Source organism: Canis lupus, chromosome 13 (assembly GCF_011100685.1).
Source record: "Canis lupus familiaris isolate Mischka breed German Shepherd chromosome 13, alternate assembly UU_Cfam_GSD_1.0, whole genome shotgun sequence".
Taxonomy (NCBI): domain Eukaryota; kingdom Metazoa; phylum Chordata; class Mammalia; order Carnivora; family Canidae; genus Canis; species Canis lupus.
In genome coordinates, this window is record NC_049234.1 from 25,274,462 (window position 1) to 25,296,232 (window position 21,771).

Consider the following 21,771-nt stretch of genomic DNA (forward strand, 5'->3'; position numbering starts at 1 on the left):
ATGTCTTTTACATCCATCTTTTCTTTCTTTCTCTTTTAGATCCCAATTATCTTATCCTGAGACCATGACAAAAGTTTCTTAACTGGTAGCCTTGGCTTAGTAGTAAAGTAGTAGTCATAGATAATATGATTCTCTCCATTTAAAGATAATGAAAATGAAAATCATCCAAATATGACCTAGATCTCTCAGCTTAGAAAGCAACTAAGTGAAACCCAGGCCAAGTAAAAAGCCAGTTTTCTGTATTCTCTAGTATTTACCAGTTTCATCCTCTGGAATGCAGCTTTTACTCTGCTTATTGCCAGGTGAAGAGCAGAACCTAAGAGGATAATATGATAACCAAAGAAGGCAACTGAAAAATGGAAAACAAGAGAAGGTGTTCCTAAACTGGAGAGGTATGTCAGAACCTTCTGGGGTTTTTTATGCAAATTCCTGAGCCTTGCCCTAGAGCAACTCTAACAAAATTTCCATGGATAGGGCTCAGGAATGCATATTTTTAAAGAAATTTTATTTATTTATTTATTTATTTATTTATTTATTTATTTATTTATTTGAGAAAAAGAGAGCAGGGAGGAGGATCAGAGGGACAGATGGACAAGCAGACTCCCTGCTGAGCGAGGAGCCCAAAGTGGGGCCAGAACCCAGGACTCTGAGATCATGACCTGAGCTGAAGTCAAGACTCTAAACCATTAAGCCACCTAGGTGTCCCTGGAATGCATATTTTTTAAAAAAGCTTCAAAGGCAGTTTTGAATAGTCAGATTTGAGTAGCCTTGCTCCAAAACTCTGGCAGATTTCACAATATTTAAAGCCAATAAATATGATCTCATAATCTAAAACACCAAAAGGCCAGCAAAAACTCAACCACTCTAATATATAAATGGGCAAAGGGCATGAAAAGAGAATTCATAAAAGAGGAAGCAAGATGGCTAATAGAAATATTTTAAGTTGTCAGACCTATCGTATTCTAATGAGTGCCAACTTTTAAGAATGAATGGCATGCCATTTTTTGTACCTATCAAATTAACTTTTTTTTTTATGCAAGTGAAGATGTGATAAGATGAGCACTTTTTTGAGCTAATGGGAAAATAAGTACTGGAATTACCACTTTAAAAAGCAATTCAGAAATATGTATCAAATTGTTGTAAGTCATCTTTAATTCAGAAATTCTTCTCATATGAATGTATATCCAATGAAATAATCCAAAAAAAATGTGGAAGATATTTTACATGTAAAATATATTTATAACAATCTCATTTGCAAAAGCAAAATAAATGAAAGCCCAAATGTTCAACAATAGGAAAAGTGAAATATTTAGCACTATTATATTAGCAAGCAGTTATCCAATCTTTCAGAATATATGATTTCATTTTACTAGAATATTAAAAAATATATAGGCCAGGGAGGAAAAAGGCTGAGTGTCCTTAAACAGTGTTAACAAGAGTCTGTGAGTAGGACATATTATTCTCTCCATCTCATTATGTTAAAGCAAAAATTATGCTAATTCCATGACTCAGATTATTCTGCTCATCTTCTTAAAAGACCCTACACAGATTTCTACACTAGGAAAACATTTTTATTTTAAGAACTAATGTAGCTCCTTTGTCTCTTACCCAGGCTGTACCCCATTTGCCCATTTTATTTACTAATATACATTACTTTTACCTTAGCACTTACTTGCTATTCAAAATTATTTGTTGGTGCATTTATGGTTCCTACTAGACAATGAGATGTTTGAAGGTAATATTTGGGAGTCCCAGATGCCTAAAATTGCTTCTTGATAGACTCCATGGATGACAAAGAAAGTCCAAAGTGAAATTCACATTTAGTGTCTCTAATTCCATCAAAAAGAATGTTGTCAAAGACTTTTGGTTTCTTAGGATGTAGAATGTGGGAGAGAGTGGCACTGCTGTGGGTACTACAAACACAGTGCCAAGCAATCTGCAAATTCACAAAATTTTTTGAACCAATCAGAGTACTGAGTTTATAGGACAACCAGCTAGCCCTAAATCAAAAGATACATGCCTTCAAGAAGAGCCAGGGTTGAGCACTTACTTATGGTAGATGCTACAGGAACCATAAAAGCTGTTAATAAGAATTCAGCTAAAAATTTTTAACACATTGCTAAAAACCACACTGGGGTAACATGAGATTATAGAACGCCTGGCACCATGGGAATTTCCACCCACTCACTGGCTCTTCTCAACAGACAATAGACAACAGACCTCAGTGGGTGCTCACAGGAATGACTGGAGGCAAGGTGTGAAACCTAAGGGACTCTCCCTCCTGACATAGGTCTCAGAGAGTGGGCCAGCAGCCACCGTGGGAAAGTCATGAGCCCTACCTGGATCCTTCTACACTCTCCTACACAACAAAAGCTTTAAGCTTATAGGTAAGGAGCAACAAATAATTATGGCCCTGGGCAAGTAGTGAAAACCCATTGCAGCTAGGAAAAGGAAGCAGAAAAAAAAAATCAAAGTATTAAAAGATGGCTTGATGACAACACCCAGATTTTGTAAGTAGGAGAGAAGCCTCCCAACTTTAAAAGCTAAAGGTCCATTATTCAAATTAAGCCATGTAGAGAAGCATAAAATGTACAACAGATAAAAGGAGAGCAAGTATGGACAAAAACTCTATTGATTTATCCTCAGACTTTACAGGGGACCTGAGGTACCACTAGGAGATAGATGTTTAGGACTCCACTACACATGCTTTAGAACTACCAGATAATGAGGTCTGACTAGGATGTGACCACTAGCTAAACTTTCTTTTTTTAATTTAAATTCAGTGTAACTAACACATACTGTATTATTAGTTTCAGAGGTAAAATTTAGTGATTCATTAGTTGTACACAATACCCAATGCTCATTATTTCAAGTGCCTTCCTTAAGGCCCATCACCCAATTACCCCATCTCCTACTCACCTCACCTCCAGAAACCCTCAGTTTGTTTCTTAGAGTTAAGTCTATTACTATTTGCCACCCTCTCTGTTTTTATATTATTTTCTTTTTCCTTCCCTTCCCCATGTTCTTCTGTTTTGTTTCTTAAATTCCACATATGAATGAAATCATGTGGAATTTGTCCTTTTCTGACTGACTTATTTCACTTCTAGTTCCATCCACATCATCGTAAATGGCAAGATTTCATTCTTTTTGATAGCTGAGTAATATTCCATTGTGTGTGTGTGTGTGTGTGTGTGTATACACACACACACACACACACACACACACATACCTATATACTACCTCTTCTTTATCCATTCAACTGTCAATGGACATCTGGGCTCTTTCCATAGTTTGGCTATTGCGGATATTGCTGCTATAAACATTGGGATGCATGTGCCCCTTCAAATCTATATCTTTGTATCCTTTGGGTAAATGTCTATTAGCACAATTCCTGGGTCATAAGGTAGTTCTATTTTTTACTTTTTGAGGAACCTCCAAACTATTTTCCAGAGTGGCTGCAACAGTTTGCATTCCCACCAGCAGTGTAAGAGGATTCCCCTTTTGTCGCATCTTCGCCAACATCTGTTGTTTACTGAGTTGTTAATTTTAGCCATTCTGACCAGTATGGGGTGATATCCCATTGTAGTTTTGATTTGTTTCCCTGATGCCAAGTGATGTGGAGCATTTTTTCATGTATCTCTTTACCATTTATAGGTCTTCTTTGGAGAAGTGTCTGTTCATGTCTTCTGTCCATTTTTTTAGTGGATTTTTTTGTTTTTTGGGTATTGAGCTTGATAAGTTCTTTATAGATATTGGATGCTAGCCCATTATCTAATAAGGCATTTGTAAATATCTTCTCCCATTCCATAGGTTGCCTTTTAGTTTTGTTGACTGTTTCCTTTCCTGTGCAAAAGCTTTTTATCTTGTTAAAGTCCCCTGTAGTTCATTTTTGTTTTGGTTTCTATTGCCTTTGGAGATGTGTCTAGCAAGAAGTTGCTGCAGCTGAAGTGAAAGAGGTTGCTGGCTGGCTTCTTCTCTAGGATTTTGCTTTCTAACATAGATTAGCAACTATCATTCATTACTCCTCTGGCTGCCATGCCCTCACTCTTAAAACTTCTGTAGGTTTTGTTTTATAAGGCAGGATGGGCTCTGGAGTAAGTCTTCCTGTGTCCAAATCCCTCTTTATAATTACAAAGTTTATAATGTTCTTTATCCATTCATCTGTGGGTGGACATCTGGGCTACAATGGAATATTACTCAGCCATCAATAAGGATGAAATCTTACCATTTATATTGATGTGGATGGAACTGGAGGGTATTATGCTGAGCAAGATAAGTTAATTAGAGAAAGATAATTATCATATGGTTTAGCTCATATGTGGAATATAAGAAACAGCACAGAGTATCATAGTAGAAGGGAGGGAAAATAGAATGGGAAGAAATCAGAGAGTGAGACAAACCATGAGAGACTCTTAAGTATGGGAAAGAAACAGGGTTGCTGTAGGGGAGGGGAGAGGGGGGATGGGTAACTGAGTGATGGGCACATGATGTAATGAGCAGTGGGTATTATATGCAACTGATGAATTACTTAATTCTACATCTGAAACTAATGATGTACTTTATGTTGGGTAGTTGAATTTCAAATTAAAAAAGGAAAAGAAAGAAAAGCTTATAATCTTGGGTAAAATCCATAACTTTTCTTTTTTTACTTTTAAGCAATCTGTACACCCAACATGGGGCTCAAATTCACAACCCTGAGATCAAGAGTTGCATGCTCTATCAGCTGAGCCAGCCAGGCACCCCAGGGCAAATTCCATAACTTTTCTAAGTCTCTGTATCTCGATCTGTAAAATGGGGATGCTAATAGCATCTACCACAAAATATTTTTTTTCAGTGACAAAGAAATGAGTGGATATATATGAAGCATTTAGAACAGTATCTGACACACAGTAAACACATAATAAATGTCAGCCATTATTTTTCCTAGACATCAGCAGCTTTTGGGGCTACATAGAGCAAGGACTTTGGACCTAGGTTGACTTGATAGTAGTTCACTGCCAGTTAGTAGCTCTGTAATCATAGGCAACTTACAGCAAGATTCTCACTTCATTGTCTTTATTATTTATCCCTCTTTCATTGATTGAATAACATGTATTATGCATTCTTCCTGCTTCTTTTTGTACAAAATTGATATCGAAGATTAAAGATTATAAAGCTAAAGGATGCAAATAAGTCACTTAGTAGCAAATTAATGGATGCCAAAGAAATTAATATTGCCTAATTTCTCTCTGGATTCAAGGTCTGAAAGTGTACTTTCAGAATATTTTCCGTATTTCTATATCCCTTGATTTTATAACAACCTGAGATATAGTTAGCTCTAATAACTACTTGCTATAAAAATGTAGTGGTCAAAAAAAAAAATGTAGTGGTCATACAAATTGTGATAATAGCCCAAATGGGAATTGTGATGTTCTTTGTGGGGCCCAATAAACTGTGGCATATCAACTCATAGCAAATTAGAAATAGGGCTCTTTGATGCATATTGTGGTTCTTTATATCTCAAAACCTAGCACCATGTCTACATTTTTCTATTACACCTATTACCATCCATTCATTTGGATATGGACCAGCTAACAGGAAAGTCAAAGTAGACTTGAGAAAAAAAAAAGGTAAGAGAGAAAAATTATAAATTAAAAAAAATTCTATTTTGTCTATTCTCTTTTCTGTGAATTGGAGAAAGATCATACTGGTTAGGTATAGTCAAGGACCACTCAAAGTGACTTTTCAAAGAACGTATTCTATAAGGATGGAGTTTGAGAATCACTGTTGGATGGATCTGAATCAAGCAATTTCTAGGATCTGGTTGGCAACAATGAGTCTGTCTCATTTGTGAAATCACATAGTTGAAACCAAAAAAAAAAAAAAAAGAGAGAGAGAGAGAGAGAGATTGTGCTTTCTATAGCCACCCCCACCCCAACACACAAATCCATTTAAAGTAACTATTTCTTATCCTTTAGGCTTCTCCTTGTTCTCCAGGCTATCTATTTGGCCAGTCCCCACCACCTGACTATTTCTGATCATTGAAGGACCACGACAGGCTTAAAATGCAAACCTCCATATCTTATGATATTTTTCTACCTTCATGCCTTATGAAAAAAATGCAACTTTTACAATATTACCTGGGGTTCCTTGGGATATCTCATTCTATCTCTCATACTAATTGCTTTATGTGTGCCAATTGTTGAGATTTTGAGAAAGATATTTTAATAGGCCAATAATCTTTAAGAGGCATTCTAAGAGACCAGGCATCCCCAGAAATGCCATGTGTTCACCCTCCTACGTGGGCAGTTTAGAACATGCTATTCTTTCTATTTGTCATGTCCCATCTGACCTCTCTGTGCTGCTTTGTCTGTGACCTCTGTGGTAGGGAAAGTAAAAAGCCACCAAAGATAGTCAAATCATAAACCCAACAACCTATGAATATGTTAACTAATATGCTAAAGGACAGTTTCAAGGGTGATTAAATGATGAATCTTGAGATGGAGAGGGTGTCCTGGATTACCCAGGTGGACTGAATATAATCCCACAAGATTTGTGACGGAAGAGAAAGGAAAGAGAATGTCAGAGATGATGGGGTCAGTTAGGATGAGGCAACGAAGATGGAAGAGAGATCACACCAGGAGCCAATGACTGTAGGCAGCTTCTAGAAGTCAGAAAAATACAAGGAAACACATTCTCCCCTAGAGCCTCCGGAAGGAACACCACTCTGCCAACACCTTGATTTTAGCCCAGTGAGACTCATTGCAAATTTCTGATCTCCAGAACTGTATGTAATAAATTTGTGCTTCCTTAAGCCAAGTTTGTGATAATTTGTCACAGCACCACCAGAAAACTAACACAACTTCCAAGAAACTGATTGTCTTAATGAAGATTTCAGTGTGATGATTTTTCATCTTGCTCAACTGTCAATTGGCCTATAACTACTAGTTCTAGATAAAATAAGGGCTTAGTAAATTAATAATGATTAACAAATGAATAAATGTATGGATGATTCACTGAACATTTCTTGCAAGCATTTAATTAAGGAGAAGATGGTACATTAGACAGAGCTACAGACTCAGGTCAGAAGCCAGGATTAGTTTTAGCTCTTCTGCCTGGATGTAGATAAATCACTTCACCTCTCTGAATCTCAGCTTCTTAACCTGAGAAAAGAAACCCAAGATATTTTTTTGGTCCCCAAGCTAACGCTCAGCCATAAGATTGTGTGACCATATGCCAGGAAATTTTTGGAAGACGTGCCTGAACTGCATCGGGGGTTGGACTGATGACCTTACAGGTCTCATCTAGCACAAAGATTCTATGACACAAACACAGCAGGACACATCTTGTGTAGAAAGTAACTCTAAGACAACTGATTTTTCAGAGCCTCCTGGGGGGAGGGGAAGTCCTGTGAGAGCAAACAAAGGCATCAGTAGCTTTGGGTCAAACTCTGCTTCTGATTCAGGCCAAAGGCAACTTGAATGCCACAAAGAACATCAAAGGGCAGAATCTGGCCCTGGAACAAGAAGACGGATGGAGGGGAAGTCATGATCTGCAGTAAAACAAATAAATAACCTTTAAAATCACATCTGCAGACGGTCTAACATTTTTAAATGCTTTCCAATAAGCTTCCCTGGTAGCTTGCCACAAAGCCTGTCCAAGAGGATTTACAACAGATGGAGGCAGGGAATTGCAACCCATCCCTGATGCTGCTACTAACCATTTGGATGACCTTGGGTACATCATTTCACCTCCGTGGCCTATAAGTTTCTCATTTCAAAGTGAGAGGACAGAATTAGATGACTTCTGACCTCCCCTCTAGCTTCAAAATCTTACCACCTCAGCCCAAGCATTGATCATGGATTCTCAAAAGCAGTGGTTAGTTTTATGTTAAAAAGCAGACATTTACAGGATTCTGCAGAGGAACCCAAATTTAAATTTAAATCCTAGCCTTGGAGAAGGAAGGATAAGGAAAGAAGAAAGAAGAAAACATGGAGGGTTACAGAAACTGATGTTTTTTCTCCTTAAACCATTTCTTCATCATTTCCCCTTGTTGATACAACTGCTCAAAATCATCCATAACCAACATCCTTGTAAATGACCCCACTCTAGCTAAAGATGTGTAGGTCAGGCTTAGAGCTGTTGCTATCTTTCTGTGCTTAGGCAGATCTGCAGGCTTGGGCCTCCCAGACATGAAACCCAAATCCCAAGATAATACTTAGGACACTTAATCTTCTTTTGTCCTCTGCTTTCCAGTATAAGAATCCAGCAAGATGGAGCACTGAGCTATCTCCCAGATTCCCCATTTTAGGGCAGGTCTTGAAATAGTTTATGATGTAACTGTTTCCATTGCATTTCTTTCCTCAGACCCCTTCCTATATAAGTCAAAGTTGTGAGAACAGGAACTTTTAGTTTTCTGAGAAAGGCCCAAATGAAAATCAAAAAGGGGGAATGGTTTACATTTACCAGATGTTAAAAGGTATTCTGAATTTGAACTTCAATAAGTTTTAAGTTTTACCAAGACCTATTTTCCATCTGCTCCCCACCCACTATATAAATATAGAGACAACTATGCCCACAGGATCCTTTTGAATTTCTAGACCTTGGATATATTTACCAAGGAGGAATGGAAGAGAATTATCAAGACAATAATGTGTATTCCAATAGCTAATTAGAAATAATTTCATCTATTTGCAGAATGTGTTAAATCAGTGTTTTCCAGAGTATGGTCACATATATGGGTGTATACAATATATAATATACAAAACAATTTAAAGTAGAACATGTGTGTGATACACTGACTGTTCTTACCACTTGCTCATGGGCATCTCTGTTCTTAGAGTCTTGTTCCAAGAAGAGAGTCTGTGAAATTTAATGTGATGAGGACATATGTTCCATCACCTCAATGATCTGCCCACTTCCAAATGCGTCTCCTACCTTACCTGGCAGCAGCATCACCATGGCAACTCCCATCCCTCAAGTCCTAATCAACATCCCTCATCACTTATGGTCAGCATCCCTTCCCTTAACTTTTTCAACACTCCTGTGTTCTCAAAACAGCTTTATGTCTCCTCAAGTTCCCCCAATCCCTCAACCCCAACCATTATATGACCTCCTTAAACCAAACCTTTCTCTAAACCCCTAGTTCTTCTTTCTCACTCCCAGGCTCTCCCTACCAATGGTGCCTTATCCTACCACTCATCATAAGTCACTGACACCACACTTCTCAGTCTCTATTTCTTCCTACCTCAGACCTCCCTTTCAAGTTAGATTTCTCTTCCAATGGGTGAATCCATTGCCTTGGGTCTTCCTCTCTTTCACTCATTCTGTCTATTTTTTGATCCACCTCCCTGCAAACTCATGCTCAAGCCTGAGACTCACTCCTGTCTGTTCCTCCCTAGCATATACATTGAGCAACTCTCACTCTCTGAGCTAGGATTCTTCCTAGATTTCTCTTGATTTTATTTCCTTTCCTTTAATTTCACTTTATAAATAAATTTATTTATATTTTAAAAGTAAGTTGGTTTAAAGAAAAAATATCTACTAAATACTAAATAATAGTGCACAATAATATAGAGAAGTCCCAAATTTTGATGATTATAAATGAATGACAGCTTGACAAAGGCTACAGTAGAATTTACAGGATATTTTCCCACATATTTTTTTTCATTTGTCCTTGTGACATCCAGTAACAGCAGAGAGGATACGAGAAATTAACCCACTGTTGAGACAAGGAAGCAAAGACTGAGGGCAGTTGAATGAATTACTCAAGGTCAACAACAAGTAGCTGGTAGACCAAGGACTAATATGAGAGCCCACTGACTTCAGATCCCCTGCTGTTTGCACTTCCTGACAGTGACACTCTTCCCTTGCATATACACTTAAATATGAATCCTTCTTAATTCAAAATGCACAATGGAGACCTTAGGAAAGGGTACTTGCCAGGAGTAAAATGAAGAGGAATTTTTAAAAATTTATCTCAGGTACTTTGAATGCATGTCAAATTAAGAAAAAGTATGATCTATAGCCAAGGAAAAGACAACAAATCACTGGAATATAAATAAGGTTCCCTTACAGAAAGTGGCAGAAATATGGAACACAAATATAACTCAAGGAAAATGATATAAGACTCTTGCATTTTCAAATATCAGATGTTCGAAAAGAGAAGTTGCCAAAAGATGGGTAATGCAGATTGTGAATGGAGTCAGTTTCCAGGAACATCATGGACAGGACCATCACTATGTTCTAAGAACATCCCACACACCAGGCTCCAATACATACTGAGATGGCAGGGTGATGGGGAGAGGGGAATGGGGTGAATCAGGCATTGACTGGGCTTTAAGCACTTATTTCAGCAGTGGATTTGGACCCAGGGGAGAGTGGGCTTGAACAGAAATGGCCTTAGACAAAAGCATGGTGCTAAACCTGAACTTTTGGAATTTCTTCAGGTATGATGGTGAAGAGTACAGGTGAGGTAGGCAGAACTGACTCAGGTTTAAATCTCAGCCCTCTCACCTACTTGTTGGGTATATTAGCAATGTCTAACATCTCTGTCTTCTTTCTTCACCTTTAAGAAGGTGGCAAGTACAGTATCTGTCTCCTAGAGTTGGTGTGAGAAAGGGATGAGATAATTCTCCTAAGAATATTAGCACAGAAAAAGTCCACTTAGCTGCAATAAAGGAATAAAACAATCACCTAAAAAGGATAAAGAATTAGAATGACCTCAGGCTTAAGAACAACATTCAAGACTGCAAGACAATGCAATAATACCCTCAAAAACCAGAACAAATATGGTTTCCAACCTAGAATATCACAACCCTCTAAATTATCAGTCAAGTGCATGAGGAGATAAAGATATTTTTAAACATTCAAGATCCCAAAAATGTTGCCTACCAGACAGCTTGACTCAGAGAGCTGTTGGAAGCCATACTCCATCAAAGTAAGGGAGTCAGACAGGGAAAAGATCCAGGAAACACGAGATCCAACTTAGCAGAGAAAAGGAGGTAATTCCAAGATGCTGCTAAAGACAAGCTCCAAGGTCACCATGGTGCAGCCAGTATGGAGAGCAACAAGATGAAACCGAAGCAAGAGAAAGAGGACTCTAGGAGAATGTTTCCAAGGGAGAAAAAAAATAAACAAAACAAACAAACAAAAAAGACAACCGACAGATTACTTCATACATTTCACAATAATATGCAGAGTTTTGCCACCTGGAAGAAAGTTTGTAGATGCATTTGTGATAGTTACATGGAATAAATGAAAAAGTAGGGCAATTTTTATCTCCCAAAATATGTACCAAAATGGGAAAAAGAAAACGAAAGAAAAAAATACCATAATAACATACTATGTGGCTCAGCCACAAGGAATATATCATATATACAAATTTAAACACTGAATATTGATAGAGCAGAACCAGGGAGAGGAGAAGTGTTTACGGTTGGTATGGAAGAGATCTAATTCCTTATCTTCCAAATAGGAAGCCAAAGACACATATCCAAAAATGTAAATCAAGCAATTATAAAATGAACATGTTATAAGGAAATGAGATAAATAGAAGAACTGGTCAGATGATTTTAAAAATTGTGGCCTCTGGGTTTTATAATAAACCTTATAGTATTACATGAATTTTTAAATTCTATACATGCATTGTTTGAATTTTTTAAAGAAAATGAAAAATAGCCTAATAGAGTTTCTGGCATAGAGAAAATAACATCTAAATATTAACTATTTTTATTGTTGTTAATATTTTTCAGGAGATAAGTCCCAGAATTAGCTGGGCATTGTCAGGCAAATTAATAATCCAGAATCTAGTATTTACCAGGCTTTTTGTAAACTGTTAGAAAACAGAGACCATGTTTCTCCTCCTTTAGCTTTACCACTATTTCCTACCCCACTCCAATATAGTAGAGAGCTAGTACAAATAGATAATCAAAACGTAGTCATGGAATAAATGAACAAAAGAACAAATGAATGAAAAACACAATATTCAATTGCTAATGTGGGGTTAACTGAGTCAATAAGTACAGAAAATAAACTTGATTCTGATGAGATCTTAATTCACTCACTTATGGACCAAGCGCAAGAGTCAAAGATAATTGTAATTCTCTTACTTAACACTTAATTTCAATGAGCATTGTAATTCATATATTATGTCCCACCAATTTGTCTTCAATCGCTCCCCAGCCCCTAGAATTTCAAATTTCCAAGAAGTTATTTTCTAGATACCTGGAATGGGACAATGCCAAGAAGAGTGGGCAGATAGAAATATATATAAACAATTCAAAACTATCTAAAAAGAAAAATGAAACACAATTTCAGCTCCCACGAATATGATAAACAGGGCCTGCAACATTTCCCAGAAACATCCTCCAAGGGAAAAGGACACTAGGACATTCCCAGTCCACTACGTGCAGTACTGTGTCACAGGCTGACAAATATGACATCCCGGAACTCTCTTGTTGTCTGCAGAAGTCATAAAGACACCAGGTGGGAGCTTTGGCACAAACTAGCTTTCTAAAGCATGTATCTTATAAAAATCAGAGTTTAATTCATGTGTTAGATAATTTCTGCCTTCCCTTTGAGATCTATTCTCCACACATTTTTTTCATCCTGCTAACCTGGCCAATACGGATGCAAGCTCTTCACCATCTGGCTTCCGGTTGTGAGATGCAAGAGGTCAGGGGACAGAGGAAGTATGTTTGGCTGTTGATTCCCAGCCTCCATCCCACATACATCTACTTTTCTCTGCTCCATTGGCTCTATTCCTTTGCTGAAGCAAGCTTCTATACTTAGATCTTCTTTCTGGGTTCAGGTAATTGCTTCTTCTCTTTCTCTTCAGACCGGGGGTCTCAGCAGCTCACTGATATTGCCAACCCTTGGGATACTGCGTTCTTTCCTGTTCCTTTCTCCAAACCTTTGCACAGTGTCACTTTACAAAACTCTCCCATGACTTGTCTAGGGTAAGTTTGGTGTCTGTCTCCTGTATGACTAACACACATTTGATTTGTGTGATGATTACATATTTGACAAAAGCTACCAGACTTACCAGATTGGGGATTTTCAATAAGTGTAACTTTTCACAAACCCCCATTCCTCTGGGGAACTGGCTTGAATTAGGAGTTCTAATATCCTGCCAATCCATAATAAAGTCCTTCCAGGTACCAGAAACCCCAAAGCTGTGGAAAGGTAAATGGATTTAAGGTCAATGATGTCAGTCTCTGGAAAGTAAATACTGGAGTAAATGAGCTAACGAGAGGGGAGATGATAATTAGCAAGTGGGGTATATGAAATCAAGATTTGAGAGAGATGCAATTGCTGGAGATGATAAAGACCAGAGCATGGACATGTGAGTAGGTGGCTGAGGTAGGGTGGAAGAAGAAATGGTTAGAGCTAAGGAAACCAAAGGCTGAAGGATCACAAAGATGACCCAACTTCATGGAGGCTGAATTTGCCAAGAATGTTATCAAGCAGAAAGGAGGAGAGGAGAAGTAAGCCAGATATTGAAGTCATCAATCAGTTAATAACAACAACAAAAAATAACAGACATTTATATGGCACTTATAATATGCCAGCACCATTCAGAGTACTCCTCATCTACCTATCCCCATTTTAAAGATAAGAAACCAAGTCCCAAGGACATTAACTAACCTACTCTAAAACTCCCAAGCAAAAAATGGCAGAGCTTGGATCCTACCCAGGCAATATGATTCCAAAGTCTGTCTTTAACCACAAATTTCCCCTCTTGTTCTAAAGAGCAAAAATAAAATGCTAAAATATATAATTAAAGCTAACACTTTGGAAGCACTTCCTCTGTACTTCTGTACCTCTGTACTCTGTAACCTGGTACTTTTGGGTACTTTTGATATGCTTCAAAGCAGCTAGGATTTTTGAAGTAGAAAACACACTGTGGAGAAAGGGAATAACCCCCTCACCCTCAGGCCCTAAGTTATCTAAGGTATGGAGATGAATCAGTCACCAATGGAAGCCTTGAAGGCGAAGCTGCATCACCAGGGGACAAAAGACTTTGCATAGATCAAGAAAGTGACAGGACCTTTCAGAAAGAAAGTTTAGAACATAGGGGATTTGTTAATTGCTCACTGTGAGTTCCAGGAAAGCACAGGGGTTTCAGAGGGCAGGAAGAGGTAGGGATAGAGTCAGATTTGGGAAGCCTAGAGGCATGTCCATTGATAAAGGATTGGTTGGGAGCTTTGGCCTCTGATGCTGCTTAAGGAGGAAAGGATGGGAAATGTAAGGGGCAAGTCCTGAAAGTCAGGGAGCATCTGAGAATGATAGAAATCCTGGGTGGAAGAGGAGCTTTATATATACAAGGAGGCAAGACCGTCAGGGCAACTGATCTGGTCCACAAATGTGTCTTATTGGTCTCTATAGCCCCAGCATCTGGCACCTATCATGGTTTACAGAACAGAGCTTGTACCTATACTCCTTATAAGGGAAGACAAGGTCTAACATTATCTGACCCTACCTACATTCTTACTTCATCTTGAACTACTATCCTCCATGTTTGTCCAACTCCAACCATGCTGGGCTCCATTGTATTCTTCAAACACAGCAAGCTCCTTTCCACCTCAGAATTTACATATTTACTATCTCACATCTGCCTGAATCCCCTCACCCCACCACCAACCAGTTTCCCACATGCCTGCCTCTTTCTTGTCACTCAAGTTTCTGTTCAGATGTCATCTCTTCATTGACACCTCGCTTGACCCTCACCCTAATATCTCACCCCAGTCTCAATCCCATCCTCCTACTTTATTCCCTTCATAGCATATATCACTAATTGCTTATTTGTTTATTAATGTACATATTACTTATTTTTTATAAATTCTTTCTCTTTGCACTAGAATGCCCATGAAGGCAGAAGCATAATCTGTCTGCCCTGTCTTTATGCCCTAGCACTTAAGTAAATATTCATTGAAAAAAATGACTTAAAAATTCATTAAAACACTTTCACAATATGAGTATGAAGTTGTATCAGAAAAGCACTCATAATTCATGAAGCCCTCTAAAGCCCAGCAAGATCAAGATTTGGCTCAGTATCCCCAAGCTAGCTCATCATGCTCCATCTGCAACTAAGTGTGTGGGTTCAGTGGCTGAAGCTGAATGGCTCATAAGGGGAGTAAGCAAATATTTGGCAGGCTTATTTGCCAGAGTCATTGCCACTGATTAAAAAGCAATTAATTATGGGAATTAAGGGAAGAGTATGGCCTGCATGTCCCTGGGCCACCTTTTTCTGAATGGCTCGTGTGGCCCAGGGCACGTCAGGACATAAAGTAAAAATAAACCATGTGCTCTGAAGCCACAGTGAGGCTTTGACAATAAAACTGATGAGATGGCAGGTCATAGATAAGGTGACCCGACTGCAGAAGATTTTAAAGAGCGTGCCTTTGAACTTCAAAATGAACAGAGGAAGAAACAGATTCTTAGAATTAAAAGAAAAAAATAATACTAAAAAAAAGAAACTCAAAAACCTCAGCATTGGGTTAGAGAAAGATAAGATTTACTGCATTGGGAAAACCAAAGGGAACCCATGCAAAGTGTTGTCATGGGATGAAGCAATTGAGATAAGCCCTTTCCAGCTCCGAATAGAGGGTAAGTAGTTTGAAAGCAAAGGGGGCTTTGTCTCTTCCATTGGGTGCATTTGATTTTTTATTTTCTGGTCAACCTGACCTTTGAGTCTTACTCTAGTGATTTCTGACCTACTTGTGGTATGGAAGCCTCAGCTCTCTAAAATGAAATTCATTTGATTTCACTGCTTAGCCACTATGAAATTCCTTCACTTTTCCCCTACTCATAACATTTTTTCCCACCTCAGTTAAACTGAACTAGTCTTTTCAGTTCATGGCTATAAACAAGAGTTTGTATTGTTTTAGTAACTTCCAAAACTAAGAAGTGAGTTTAGAAATCATTCAGTTCCCAGATCTGAACAAAGTCCTGGAATGATGAGCAAGCTAGCTTAAGAGTACAGCTAGCTAGTGACAAGTAGAGGGCAGGGAACCCCATGCGCTTCGTCAGGTGAACCTGAGTTTGGGTCCACCTCCACTATGTGCTAGCTGTGTGACAGTCACCAGCTTCTTCCTTTTTTTTTTTTTTTTTTCACCAGCTTCTGTATCTACAACAAACAAGACTATATTTCCTTACTGAAATAGTCCTCATCTTTAATCTGGTGAAAATTCCATAATCTCCATAGACATTTATCATGTATAAGTGCTATACTGGGATCTGGGGGTTTAGTACAGATACAACACAAAATAGACACGTGGATTTCACCCTCTCTCCATAAATTGGTAGCTATGATTATCTTATTACCTTAGAACTCAGGTATTCAAAGCAGGGGATTTAGGGGAGATACAAAGCAATTTCTCCTATCCACAGCTAAGGCTATAAAGACACTACACCAAGAAGGGTAGGAGGCTTGTCTAGGTCTGGGTTTTTTGGGCCTGCTAAGAAGGCTTTTAGCTTTCCCTGCTCCATACTTTAAAGTTCTATGTACAGACAATTCTCTCTATACCTTAATATGCAGTATTCTAGAACACTGGCTTCTACTCAGTAGAAGTTATCAAAGACCTTCCCAACCTTTTCCATGCCATGGCACACACTCCAAATGCAGCCTTTTAGCACCCTATAGCCCAACATAGGGGTTGGCAACATTTTCTGTAAAAGACTAGATAGTAAATATGTTTGGCTGTGTGGGCCATCTGGTCTCTGTTACAGCTCCTTAACTCTGGCGCTGTAGCTTGAGAACAACTTCAAACAACATGGAAATGCATGGGCATGGCTGTGTTCTAATAAAACTTGATTTACAAAAACAGATCCTGAGATGGATTTGGCTCACTGACTATAGTTTACTAGCCCCTGGCCTAACACAAAGTAAGATATCAATAAGTACTATTTATTAGTTGCTCATTAAGTAAACAAATATTTGCTGAGTACCTTCCTGAGTGCCAGGGTAAAGGGGGTGAGTAAAAGGACATAGTTCTTACCCTCACTGAGCTTACAGTTTACTTTCTGGGTAAGTAGTTACAAAGCAATATTAAAGGAACAAATGTGGTTTTGAGATAAGGAACAAACAGGATATCAGCTCTTTTGACATCAAAGCTAAAGTTTTAATGTTGTTTATAAGCTACTTTGGGGTAAAAAAAAAACCTACAAGTCTTTATTACTGTTAAATATTATTGCCAGGTACAGTTCTGGGCACACATTAATCACTTTACTGAAACATATTGACTTTTATCTTACATTAGGGGATTTGGGTCCTCATGGAGACTCTTGCATATCCTTGCCTTTTCCAATCTCTACAAATTTTCTCTCCACAGATGTAGTAAGAATTGGCAGGCTAATTGACATGACTAATTTTGTCTTTAGGCTCAAGGTCATGGACTATATTAAAGCAACTTGTTCAAATTTCAAATCTCAAACAACCTTGAGAAAATTTGTGGATGAAAAGCAGAAAATCATCCAAAAGCCTTGTCTTAACCTTGGTGCCCCCAAGAAAAGTGGAGCCTGGACAAGTCTTGTAGGGAGTTTATTTTGAAAAAGTGATCCCAAGGAACAGAAAGAGGATTGTGAAGCGTGAAATAGGGAATGAAGAAAACCCTGGCCAGGGTGCACTGTCCAGGTGATCACCCACATGGATAACTGAAGCTCAAACCCCTTAGATCCTTTCTGAGAAACCTTACAGAACACACCAAATAATGGCTGTCTGAGAGATAAATGAGGATATATTAAGCTGCCTGTTCCCATCCCCTGTTGGTTCCATCTCAGGAGAGGCTACCTCTCATACTCTCAGGGCTGCATATACTTCAGAATGTCTGAACAGGTTCCTTTAGATTCAATACATTGGCCAAGTCATTAGAAGCTCCAGGGAAAACTCAAGAGTTAGAGGATGCAGCTGAGGCCAGATGCTGTTGGGTTCAACCTGCATGGTAGCTGGTTACTACAGCAGTAGGTGGAATAGAAAAGGCAGACCAGAAGATATCAGGTGGAGCAAAAGAGATGTCAAGCCAGTCATGGACTTAAGCTATAGCAAAGTACACTGAGGAAAGGTCTAGGCTTTATACACAATGAATGTCCAGCCATTTGTCTAGTATAACCAATTCTCACCTCTAACCTCCCTCTCCTGATGCAGACTCTGGCAATAATTCACATTTGTGTAGCACTTGCATGGCACTTTTATGAACATTGGCTCTGTCAGAAATCTTGTGTTGTAACTAAAGAGTGAATCAGTATTCCTCCCTTTTCTCAGATAAGTGAACCAAACTTAGATATGTTAAGAGAATCAACTGTCTAAGGAAGCACTATCCAATGGAACTCAATGATGGAAGTGTTGTACACATTGTTCAGTACAGTAGCCATTAGCCACATGTTGCCAAAGAACATGTGAAATACCATTCATAGGACTAAAAAACTGAATTTTAAATTTTATTTCATTTTATCTAATTTCAATTTCAATGGCCACACGTGGATAGTGCAACTATATTGACAAAGTGGTAACAGACACTATATAATATGTCTTTTTTATATTGTATTCAAAATATTTTTCACTGGAAGTTCAATGAAGGAAATGTGTTGACTTTCCTCATATTTCATTTTTGTTTAGATATTTAGTGCTAAATTAAACTATTTCACATGTATTCTTGCTATCACCTGGTTGTTTTCCCATCTTTTTTTTTTTTTTTTTTTTTTTTTTCTTTAAGAGAGGCAGAGACACAGGCAGAGGGAGAAGCAGGCTTCCTACGAGGAGCTCGATGAGGGACTTGATCAACCACTGGGCCACCTAGGTGCCCCTATTTTCCTATCTTAACTGTGATGTATAAAGGAAGGACTCACTCAGAAATAGCACTGAATAACTAATGTGAGCTGAAGCAACCAGAATCTTCACAGGAACAGAACAAAGGACAGCTTCTCCCCTCCCCTCTCCTTATCTTGTTTCTTGATTTCAACTTTGCACTTGGACACAAGACCATTTTGTGCTTCCATGCATGGAGCAAAAAAATCTTGCATGCCTAAAAATTATAGTACATGCCTTGTTCCGCAAGGTACCTTAAGATACCATTTGTATAAGGTGAGATGCATAATTTGGAGGCATCTGTTCCTAATAAATAACAGATTTGGAAGATTCTACCTCAAACCTTCAGAGTTTTAATTCCACAACTTTTTACTTCATATCTTACCACTTCTTAATTCAAGTATGATAAGTATGTCAAATCCAAGTATATTCAATAAATGATTCAGGAGCTACTAAGTTACAGTACAATTGTTACTTAAATATTTATGTGTTGTTTAGAGGGAAAGAGGCATTTTAAATCTAAGACAATCATACATCATCCATCCTGAATTGTTAGAACGAGGCACCTCTCCTTCATGTATTTTTCAGAAAATAAGCTTATTGTAACCTTTAAAGACTCTATAGTTTCTAAAATCCTATCCACTTTTGCTGGAAGTTTCTGAATTCCTGAATTCTGAAAACACTCTACTCTTTCTTAAACAGAATGCCAACATTTTACTCTTTTATCCATTCACTTATTCATTCATTCTTTCAACAAATATAAAATGAACATCTCACACAGGCCACGCATGGTGAAAGGTTCTGGCTCTGGAGTACATCAAGCAAATAAGTCATTCTGCCCTCAAGGAACTCAACAGTCTTGAACCCCTAGCCTCCCATCCTGCCATTATTACTTAGAACAGGATAAATATATTGTAAATATGGAATAATACAATGACATTCTGGAACAGTGCTTTTCTCATAGAAATCCAGCATGAGCTGTTTAGGTGATTTTAAATTTCCCCGAAGTCATGTTTAAAAAAAGCAAAGGGAAACAGGAGAAATTAATTTTAATAATATATCTTAACCTAATATATCCTGATGTTATCGTTTCAATTATATTAAATATTTAAAAATTATTAATGATGTATTTTATATTCTTTTTCATAATCTTCAAAGTTCCATGGGTTTTTTATATATATAGCATGTCTCAATTCAGACTAGCCACATTTCAGATGCTTACTAACTACATGTGGCTAGTGGCTTCTGTACCGGACATCAAAATTCTCGAGGTAATAAAGAATGAATGATTAATTGCCCCTTCATTAAATGTAAGTAGGCATTTAAATATTTGAACTCCATATGCCTGCTTGTCCTAGTTTCTGACCCCCCACCACCACTCAGCAGTCAGCTTGTTTTCCTTCTTTTTTGATATAAATGTGCTATCTTTGCAAAGGCCAGTGTCTCCTATTATTTATTTATTCTTATAAACTGATATAATCAATTTTCCTACAATTGATAATAAGATAACCCTGCCTAAAACAGGGCTCTGTTCCTTAAAGCTCTGAGTAAGGGTTAAAGAGACATTTTGTGAGCAAATCACCTGAGTATTAATGTATGAAATTTCTAACACAGGTTTGATTTCCTAAGATGACTTTCACTTCTCTCTTTCAGCCACTTTCTGGATCACTGGTTCCCAAAATGTGGTCCTCAGGCCAGTAGCACCAGTAGCACCAGCATCACCTGGGGAATTATTAGAAAGGCAATGTCTTTTCCCCATCCCAGACCTACTGAATCAGAAACTCTGGAGATAAGTTCAGCAATCTATGTTTTAACAAGTCCTCTGGGTGATTCTGGTGCCTGCTAACATTTGAAAATCATTATTCTAGAAAAATCAGACTGCTATATACATGGATTTGACATGAATAAGTATTCTTTTACTCTTTTTAAATTCAGTATTCTAATTGCTTGCAGAAGTATTAAAGAGCATTATTTTTTTTCTCTAAAACTTGATGTTAAAAGTTGTGTTGGTTAATATACATATTAGCTTCCTATTGTTACTGTTACAAATTACTGTAAATTTAGACACACAACACAAATTTATTTTTTAACTCTTTGATTCTATTTTATGTTTTTTCCATCATAAATGAACTCTTTAATCCCCATCCCCTATTTCCCTGCATCTCCCTTCTGGTAACCACCTCCTCTGGCACACTTCCTTTCTGGCAACCATTGATTTGTTTGTTCTTAACTATAGAGAGAGATAGTTAATTTTTTTTTCTCTCTCTCTCTGTCTCTCTCTCTCTCTCTCTTTTTCCCTTTGCTCATTTGTATTGTTTCTTAAATTCCACATATGAGTGACATACAGTATTTGTCTCTCTCTGACTGACTTATTTCACTTACTTCATACTCTCTAGCTCTATCCATATCCTTGAAAATGGCAAGATTTCATTCTTTTTTTATGGCTGAATTATATTCCATTGTATATATATATGCCACATCTTCTTTATCCATTCATCTATCCAAGGACAACTTGGGCTTTTTCCACAGTTTAGCTATTGTAAATCATGCTGCAATAAATATAGGGGTGCACATATCCCTTTGAATTGGTGTTTTTGTATTTTTTAGGCATATATGCAGTAGTGAAAATTCCTGAATTGTAGGGTAGTTCTATGTTTAATTTTTTGAGGAATCTCCATACAGCTTTCCACAATGGCTGCACCAATTTGCATTCTACCAACAGTGCAAAAAAGGTTCCTTTTTCTCCATATCCTTGCCAACACTTGTAGTCTCTTGTGTTGTTGATTTTAGTCATTCTGACAGGTGTGAGGTGATATCTCCTTATAGTTTTGATTTGCATTTCCCTGGTGATGTGTGATATTGAATATCTTCTCATGTGTCTTTTGGCCATCTGTTTGTCTTCTTTGGAGAAATGTCTGTTCATGTCTTCTGCCCATTTTTTAATTAGAGTACTTATTTGGGGGATTTTGAGTTTTATCAGTTCTTTA

At 37.8% G+C, this 21,771-nt stretch overlaps 1 long non-coding RNA gene across 1 annotated transcript in view; it reads left to right on the top strand.

Moving 5' to 3' along the window:
- Window positions 1–206: 206 nt before the first annotated feature.
- The window catches only part of LOC119864737, a 36,649-nt gene continuing 15,084 nt past the window's right edge, over window positions 207–21,771 (top strand). The window contains exon 1 of the long non-coding RNA XR_005368299.1: window positions 207–392. This is a non-coding gene — a long non-coding RNA (uncharacterized LOC119864737). The remainder of the gene's footprint in view (window positions 393–21,771) is intronic.